Source organism: Arachis stenosperma, chromosome 5, assembly GCF_014773155.1.
Source record: "Arachis stenosperma cultivar V10309 chromosome 5, arast.V10309.gnm1.PFL2, whole genome shotgun sequence".
In the NCBI taxonomy this organism is placed as follows: Eukaryota; Viridiplantae; Streptophyta; class Magnoliopsida; order Fabales; family Fabaceae; genus Arachis; species Arachis stenosperma.
The window spans coordinates 67417869-67427188 of NC_080381.1; positions in this window are offsets into that span (position 1 = coordinate 67417869).

Below are 9320 nucleotides of genomic sequence, written 5' to 3' on the forward strand. Positions count from 1 at the left end.
TCTTCATGGAGAAATCATCCAAATTTCTCATGGAAGAATCAAGAGAGACCTCAACAAGGTTTCAATAACAATAATGGTGGAAGAAACAGGTTTAGCAATGGCAAGCCTTTTCCATCATCTTCTCAGCAACAGACAGAGAATTCTAAGCAGAACCCCTCTGACTTAGCAACCATGGTCTCTGATCTAATCAAAACCACTCAAAGTTTCATGACTGAAACAAGGTCCTCCATAAGGAATTTGGAGGCACAAGTGGGACAGCTGAGCAAGAAAGTTACTGAACTCCCTCCTAGTACTCTTCCAAGCAATACAGAAGAAAATCCAAAAGGAGAGTGTAAGGTCATCAACATGGCCGAATTTGGAGAGGAAGGAGAGGAAGTGAACGCCACTGAGGAAGACCTCAGTGGGCGTGCACTGACCTTCATTGAGTTCCCCAATGAGGAACCATGGGAATCTGAAGCTCAAAATGAGACCATAGAGATTCCATTGGACTTACTTCTGCCATTCATGAGCTCTGATGAGTATTCTTCCTCTGAAGAGGATGAGTATGTCACTGAAGAGCAAGTTACTAAATACCTTGGAGCAATCATGAAGCTAAATGACAAGTTATTTGGAAATGAGACTTGGGAGAATGAACCTCCTTTGCTCACCAAAGAACTGGATGACCTGTCTAGGCAGAAATTACCTCAAAAGAGACAAGATCCTGGGAAGTTTTCAATACCTTGTACCATAGGCACCATGACCTTCAAGAAGGCTCTGTGTGACTTAGGGTCAAGTGTAAACCTCATGCCTCTCTCTGTAATGGAGAAGCTAGGGATCTTTGAGGTGCAAGCTGCAAGAATCTCATTAGAGATGGCAGATAACTCAAGAAAACAAGCTCATGGACTTGTAGAGGATGTTTTGGTGAAGATTGAAAACCATTACATCCCTGCTGATTTCATAGTCCTAGAGACTGGGAAGTGCATGGATGAAACCATCATCCTTGGCAGACCCTTCCTAGCCACAGCAAAGGCTGTGATTGATGTTGATAGAGGCAAACTGATCATTCAAGTGAATGAAGAATCCTTTGTGTTTAAGGCTCAAGGATATCCCTCTGTCACCATGGAGAGGAAGCATGAAGAGCTTCTCTCAAATCAGAGCCAAACAGAGCCCCCACAGTCAAACTCTAAGTTTGGTGTTGGGAGGCCACAACCAAACTCTAAGTTTGGTGTTGAACCCCCACATTCAAACTCTAAGTTTGGTGTTGGGAGGTTCCAACATAGCTCTGAGCATTTCTGAGGCTCCATGAGAGTCCTCTGTCAAGCTAATGACATTAAAGAAGCGCTTGTTGGGAGGCAACCCAATATTATATTTTGACTACTTTCTTTTGTTATTTTATGTTTTTTGTAGGTTGATGATCATGAGAAGTCACAAAATATATGAAAAAAGCAAAAACAGAATAAAAAACAGGATGAAAAATAGCACACCCTGGAGGAAGAACCTGCTGGCGTTTAAACGCCAGTAAGGCTAGCAGATGGGCGTTTAACGCCCAGTCTGGCACCATTCTGGGCGTTTAATGCCAGAAAGGGGCACCAGACTGGCGTTAAACGCCAGGAAAGGGCAAGAACCTGGCGTTAAACGCCAGAAATGGGCACCAGCCCGGCGTTTAACGCCAGAATTGGCTCAAAACGTGATTTTGCTTGCCATTTGGTGCAGGGATGACTTTTCCTTGACACCACAGGATCTGTGGACCCCACAGGATCCCCACCAAACCCACCCTCACTTGACCGAACCTTACCCTCCCCCCCTCCCCTATATAAACCCTTCTTCACCCCTTCATTTTCACACAACCTAAACACCACTTCCCCCCTCTTTGGCCGAACACAAAGGCCATTCCCTTCTTCCTCATTTTTCCTTCTTCTACTCTCTTCTTTCTTCTTTTGCTCGAGGACGAGCAAACCTTTTAAGTTTGGTGTGGTAAAAGCATTGCTTTTTCGTTTTTCCATAACCATTTATGGCATCCAAGGCCGGAGAAACCTCTAGAAAGAGGAAAGGGAAGACAAAAGCCTCATCATCCGAGTCATGGGAGATGGAGAGATTCATCTCAAGGGTACATCAAGACCACTTCTATGAAGTTGTGGCCATAAAGAAGGGTCAACTTTGATCAAAGGTTGGACCAAGTCCTCATAGACATTTATGAAGGGGGCGTTCAATGAAAGAGAGATTCAAGAGGGAAGCCGGTTCAACTGAGAAGGCATGACCTCAAGCCCATCACTAAGAAAAGGATGGAGCAAACAAGAGATCCCACTCATCATGAGATCCCTGAGATTCCTCAAGGGATGCACTTTCCTCCACAAAACTATTGGGAGCAACTAAACACCTCCCTAGGAGAATTGAGTTCCAACATGGGACAACTAAGGGTGGAGCATCAAGAACACTCCATCATCCTCCATGAAATTAGAGAAGATCAAAGAATCATGAGAGAGGAGCAACAAAGACAAGGAAGAGACATTGAGGAGCTCAAGCACTCCATAAGACCTTCAAGAGGAAGAACAAGCCGCCATCACTAAGGTGGACCCGTTCTTTAATCTCCTTGTTCTTTATTTTCCTGTTTTTCGAAATTTTCATGCTTATGTTTGTCTATGTTTGTGTCTTATGATCATTAGTGTCTTAGTGTCTATGCCTTAAAGTTATGAATGTCCTATGAATCCATCACCTTTCTTAAATGAAACTATTTTTATCACAAAAGAACAAGAAGTACAGGATTTCGAATTCATCTTTAAAACTAGCTTAATTAGTTTGATGTGGTGACAATACTTTTTGTTTTCTGAATGTATGCTTGAACAGTGCATATGTCTTTTGAGTTTGTTGTTCATGAATGTTAAAATTGTTGGCTCTTGAAAGAATGATGAAAAAGGAGACATGTTACTGAGGATCTGAAAAATCATAAAAAAATGATTTTTGAAGCAAGAAAAAAGCAGTGAATACAAAAAAAAAAAGAGAGGAAAGAGACGAAAAAAAAGGAGAAAAGAAAGAAAAAGAAAGAAATAAAGTTGTGATCCAAGGCAAAAAGAGTGTGCTAAAGAACCCTGGACACCTCTAGTTGGGGACTCTAGCAAAGCTGAGTCACAATCTGAAAAGGTTCACCCAATTATGTGTCTGTGGCATGTATGTATCCGGTGGTAATACTGGAAGACAAAGTGCTTTGGGCCACGGCCAAGACTCAATAAGTAGCTGTGTTCAAGAATCATCATACTTAACTAGGAGAATCAATAACACTATCTGGATTCTGAGTTCCTAAAGAAGCCAATCATTCTGAATTTCAAAGGATAAAGTGAGATGCCAAAACTGTTCGGAGGCAAAAAGCTACTAGTCCCGCTCATCTAATTTGGAGCTAAGTTTCATTGATAATTTGGAGTCTATAGTATATTCTCTTCTTTTTTATCTTATTTTATTTTCAGTTGCTTGAGGACAAGCAACAATTTAAGTTTGGTGTTGTGATGAGCGGATAATTTGTACGCTTTTTGGCATTATTTTTAGTATGTTTTTAGTATATTTGGTTGAGTTTTTAGTATATTTTTATTAGTTTTTAGTTAAAATTCACTTTTCTGGACTTTACTATGAGTTTGTGTGTTTTTCTGTGATTTCAGGTATTTTCTGGCTGAAATTGAGGGACCTGAGCAAAAATCTGATTCAGAGACTGAAAAGGACTGCAGATGCTGTTGGATTCTGACCTCCCTGCATTCGAAGTGGATTTTCTGGAGCTACAGAAGCCCAATTGGCGCGATCTCAACGGCGTTGGAAAGTAGACATCCTGGGCTTTCCAGCAATATATAATAGTCCATACTTTGCCCAAGATTTGATGGCCCAAACCGGCGTTCAAAGTCACCCTCAGGAATTCCAGCGTTAAACGCCGGAACTGGCACCTAAATGGGAGTTAAACGCCCAAACTGGCATAAAAGCTGGCGTTTAACTCCAAGAAGAGTCTCTACACGAAAATGCTTCATTGCTCAGCCCAAGCACACACCAAGTGGGCCCGGAAGTGGATTTTTATGTCATTTACTCATCTCTGTACACCCTAGGCTACTAGTTCTCTATATATAGGACCTTTTACTATTGTATTTTCATCTTGGTTCTTCTGGTTCCTTCTCTGGGGCCGAAACCAATGATCACTTTTGTTCTTATGTATTTTCAACGGTGGAGTTTCTACACACCATAGATTAAGGTGTGGAGCTCTGCTGTACCTCGAGTATTAATGCAATTACTATTGTTCTTCTATTCAATTCCGCTTGTTCTTTGTCCAAGATATTCATTTGCACCCAAAAACATGATGAATGTGATGATTATGTGACGCTCATCATCATTCTCACTTATGAACAAAGTGACTGACAACCACTCTTGTTCTACAAGCAAACGAGGCTCTAATGTTTATCTCTTGGATTCTTTAACCGGAATCTTCGTGGTATAAGCTAGAACGGATGGCGGCATTCAAGAGAATCCGGAAGGTCTAAACCTTGTCTGTGGTATTCTGAGTAGGATTCAATGATTGAATGACTGTGACGTGCTTCAAACTCCTAGCAGGCGGGGCGTTAGTGACAGACGCAAAAGAATCACTGGATTCTATTCCGGCCTGACCGAGAACCGACAGCTGATTAGCCATATGCTGTGACAGAGCATAGGAACATTTTCACTGAGAGGATGGGAGGTAGCCACTGACAACGGTGAAACCCTACATACAGCTTGCCATGGAAAGGAGTAAGAAGGATTGGATGAAGACAGTAGGAAAGCAGAGAGACGGAAGGGAAGGCATCTTCATACGCTTATCTGAAGTTCCTACCAATGAATTACATAAGTACCTCTATCCTTATCTTTATGCTTTATTCGTATATCACCATACCCATTTGAGCCTGCCTGACTAAGATTTACAAGGTGACCATAGCTTGCTTCATACCAACAATCTCCGTGGGATCGACCCTTACTCGCGTAAGGTTTATTACTTGGACGACCCAGTGCACTTGCTGGTTAGTTGTGCGAAGTTGTAGTGATCACGATTTCGCGCACCAACTGCATTCTTCAGTGAGAAACACTTTTTTAGTTTCTCTTCAATCCTTCTTATGACTTAAGATCTCTTTCATGAACTTAGCATAAGAAGGTATTTGCTCAAGTGCCTCTGCAAACGGAATCTTTATTTCAAGAGTCCTTAGATAGTCTGCAAAGCGGGCAAATTGCTTATCCTGTTCCGCTTGGCGGAGTTTTTGAGGATAAGGCATCTTGGCTTTATAGTCTTCAACCTTAGATGCTGCAGGTTTATTCCTTACAGAAGTGGTTGAAGAAGCCTTGCTAGAGGGATTACTGTCAGCACTCTCAGGTGTCTGATCTTCCCTTGGCGTCTGAACGCCAGGATTGGGTGGAAAATGGGCGTTTAATGCCAACTTTTCCCCCTTTTCTGGCGTTTGAACGCCAGAACTGGGCAGGGAATGGGCGTTTAACGCCAGCTTCCCTTTCTGGCGTTTGAACGCCAATAACATTCCTCTCTGGGCTTTTACTGTCCTCAGAGGGATTTTGAACAGTGGTTTGGTTATCCTCTGTCAATTGTTCCTTGTTTGGCTTTTTGCTCTTTTGAGCAGTGTTATTCAGTGTCTTCCCACTCCTCAGTTGAACTGCTTGACATTCTTCTGTTATCTGTTTAGATATTTGCTGTTTTGCTTGATTCAACTGCAGTTCTATGTTCTTGTTAGCAACTTTAGTATCATGGAGCATTTCTTTAAATTCTGCTAACTGTTCTGTTATCAGGAGCAATTGTTGATTAAGCTCAATCATCTGTTCTTGAGGATTAGGATCAGTGACTACTGTCATGACTTCCTCTTTTGGAGAGAACTCATTGCTAGAGTACAAATATTGGTTTCTAGCAACAGTGTCTATAAGCTCTTGAGCCTCTTCAATTGTCTTCCTCATATGTATAGATCCACCAGCTGAGTGGTCTAAAGACATCTGAGCTTTTTCTGTAAGCCCATAGTAGAAGATGTCTAACTGTACCCACTCTGAAAACATTTCAGAGGGGCATTTTCTTAGCATACCTCTATACCTCTCCCAGGCATTATAAAGGGATTCATTATCCTCTTGTTTAAAGCCTTGGATGTCCAGCCTTAGCTGTGTCATCCTCTTTGGAGGGTAAAAATGATTCAGGAATTTGTCTGATAACTGTTTCCATGTCTTTATGCTTGCTGTAGGTTGGTTATTCAACCACCTTTTAGCTTGATCTTTTACAGCAAATGGAAATAGTAATAGTCTGTAGACATCCTGATCCACCTCTTTATCATGTACTGTGTCAGCAATTTGTAAGAACTGTGCCAGAATCTCAGTAGGCTCTTCCTGAGGAAGACCGGAATACTGGCAATTTTGCTGCACTATGATAATGAGTTGAGGGTTTAGCTCAAAGCTGCTTGCTTTGATGGGAGGTGTACAGATGCTACTCCCATATGCAGCTGTAATGGGGTTAGCATATGACCCCAGAGTCCTTCTGGACTGATCAATCCCACTTGGGTCCATAATGGATAAAGGGAAATGATATGGATTGCCAATAGATAAATTTTGTTTTTTTTTTTTTGAATTAACCGAAAATTAAAATAAAAACAAAAGGAAATTAAAATAAAAATTCGAAAATCAAAAAGAAAATAAGATCAAAGCAAATTGAGAACTGAATCAATTAGTTGATTAAAAAGATTTTGAAAATAGCAATTAGAAAGTTATGATTGAAAAGTTTTTATGAAAAAGATTTGATTTTTGAAAAGAGGAAAGAGAAAAACAACAAAATGACACCAAACTTAAAATTTTTAGAAAATCAAACACTAATTTTCAACAGTTTTTAAGGGAAAAACACAAAGAGAACACCAAACTTAGAATTTTTATGAATCAAAAAGGGACTAAGGACATGCAAAATCGAAAATTAAAAGAAAAGCAAAAGCATGAAATTGACACCAAACTTAAAATATGAAGCTAGACTCAACTAAAAGACTCTAAACCAACAAAAATAAATAGTCCTAATCTAAGCAACAAGATAAGCCGTCAGTTGTCCAAACTCGAACAATCCCCGGCAACGGCACCAAAAACTTGGTGCACGAAATTGCAATCACACTTTTGCAATCCCGCACAACTAACCAGCAAGTGCACTGGGTCGTCCAAGTAATACCTTACGTGAGTAAGGGTCGATCCCACGGAGATTGTCGGCTTGAAGCAAGCTATGGTTATCTTGTAAATCTTAGTCAGGATATCAGAAATTATCAGGATTGATTGTGAAAAGCAAAAGAACATGAAATAAGTACTTGTTATGCAGTAATGGAGAATAGGTTGAGGTTTTGGAGATGCTCCATCTTCTGAATCTCTGCTTTCCTACTGTCTTCTTCATCAAACACGCAAGGCTCCTTCCATGGCAAGCTGTATGTAGGGTTTCACCGTTGTCAGTGGCTACCTCCGATCCTCTCAGTGGAAATGTTCAACGCACCCTGTCACGGCACGGCTATCCATCTGTCGGTTCTCAATCAGGCCGGAATAGAATCCAATGATTCTTTTGCGTCTGTCACTAACGCCCCGGCCTCAGGAGTTTGAAGTTCGTCACAGTCATTCAATCATTGAATCCTACTCAGAATACCACAGACAAGGTTTAGACCTTCCGGATTCTCTTGAATACCGCCATCAGTTCTAGCTTACACCACGAAGATTCCGGTTAAAGAATCCAAGAGATATCTACTCAATCTAAGGTAGAACGGAGGTGGTTGTCAGGCACGCGTTCATAGTTGAGAATATGATGAGTGTCACGGATCATCACATTCATCCGAGTTAAGAACAAGTGATATCTTAGAACGGAAGCAAGCATGATTGAATAAGAAACAGTAGTAATTGCATTAATCCATCAAGACACAGCAGAGCTCCTCACCCCCAACCATGGGGTTTAGAGACTCATGCTGTGGAAGGTACACAAGGAAACGTGTAAAGTGTCATGAGGTAGAGATACAATGTCAAAAGATCCTATTAATAGTAAACTAGTAACCTAAGGTTTACAGAAATGAGTAAATGACAGAAAAATCCACTTCCGGGCCCACTTGATGTGTGCTTGGGCTGAGCATTGAAGCTTTCATGTGTAGAGACCTTTTCTGGAGTTAAACGCCAGCTTTTATGCCAGTTTGGGCGTTTAACTCCAAGTTTTATGCCAGTTCCAGCGTTAAACGCTGGAAATTCTGAGGCTGATTTGCAACGCCGGTTTGGGCCATCAAATCTCGGGCAAAGTATAGACTATTATATATTGCTGGAAAGCCCAGGATGTCTACTTTCCAATGCCGTTGAGAGCGCGCTAATTGGGCTTCTGTAGCTCCAGAAAATCCACTTCGAGTGCAGGGAGGTCAGAATCCAACAGCATCTGCAATCCTTTTCAGTCTCTGAATCAGATTTTTGCTCAGGACCCTCAATTTCAGCCAGAAAATACCTGAAATCATAGAAAAACACACAAACTCATAGTAAAGTCCAGAAAAGTGAAGTTTAACTAAAAACTAATAAAAGTATACTAAAAACTAAGTAGATCATACTAAAATCATACTAAAAACAATGCCAAAAAGCGTATAAATTATCCGCTCATCAAGGTTCAATGACTTAACAAGAAGATGCCCACCACATATGTTTAATGAATGGGTTCAACTTCACATTTTCTATGAAAGCCTCTCCTATGAGTCAAAGAAGGCTGTAGATCATTCATCAGGGGGCTCTCTAAACAAGAAGAAAACTATTGAAGAGGCCATAGATGTCATTGAAACAGTAGCTGAGAATGACTACTTCTATGCCTCTGAAAGAAGTAACACTCGAGGAGTAATGGAGCTGAACCACATGGATGCATTGCTAGCTCAAAATATGATGATCAGCAAGCAGCTAGCAGATCTTACCAAGAAGGTGGAGGAAAACCAAGTTGCAGCAGTCATCATTTCATCACCAGCTCAAGAAGGAGTGAATATAGGAGAAGAAGGTGATTGGGAACAAGCCAACTATGTTGGAAACTCACCTAGACAAATCTATGACCTATACTCCAAAACTTACAACTCTGGATGGAGAAATCACCCCAACTTTGGTTGGGGAAATCAACAAGACCAAGGTCAAGACCAGAGACGACACAACCTTAATTCCAACAATAATGCAACTCACTAACATACCTTACAGAGATCCTATCAACACCCACCTAACCACCCTTCTCACCCACCTAACCCCAATCCACAATCACTAACGGACGACAGACTTTCAAAAATTGAGACACTACTTGAAGATTTATATAGAGAAGTCCAAGACAACAAGGTGTTTAAGGA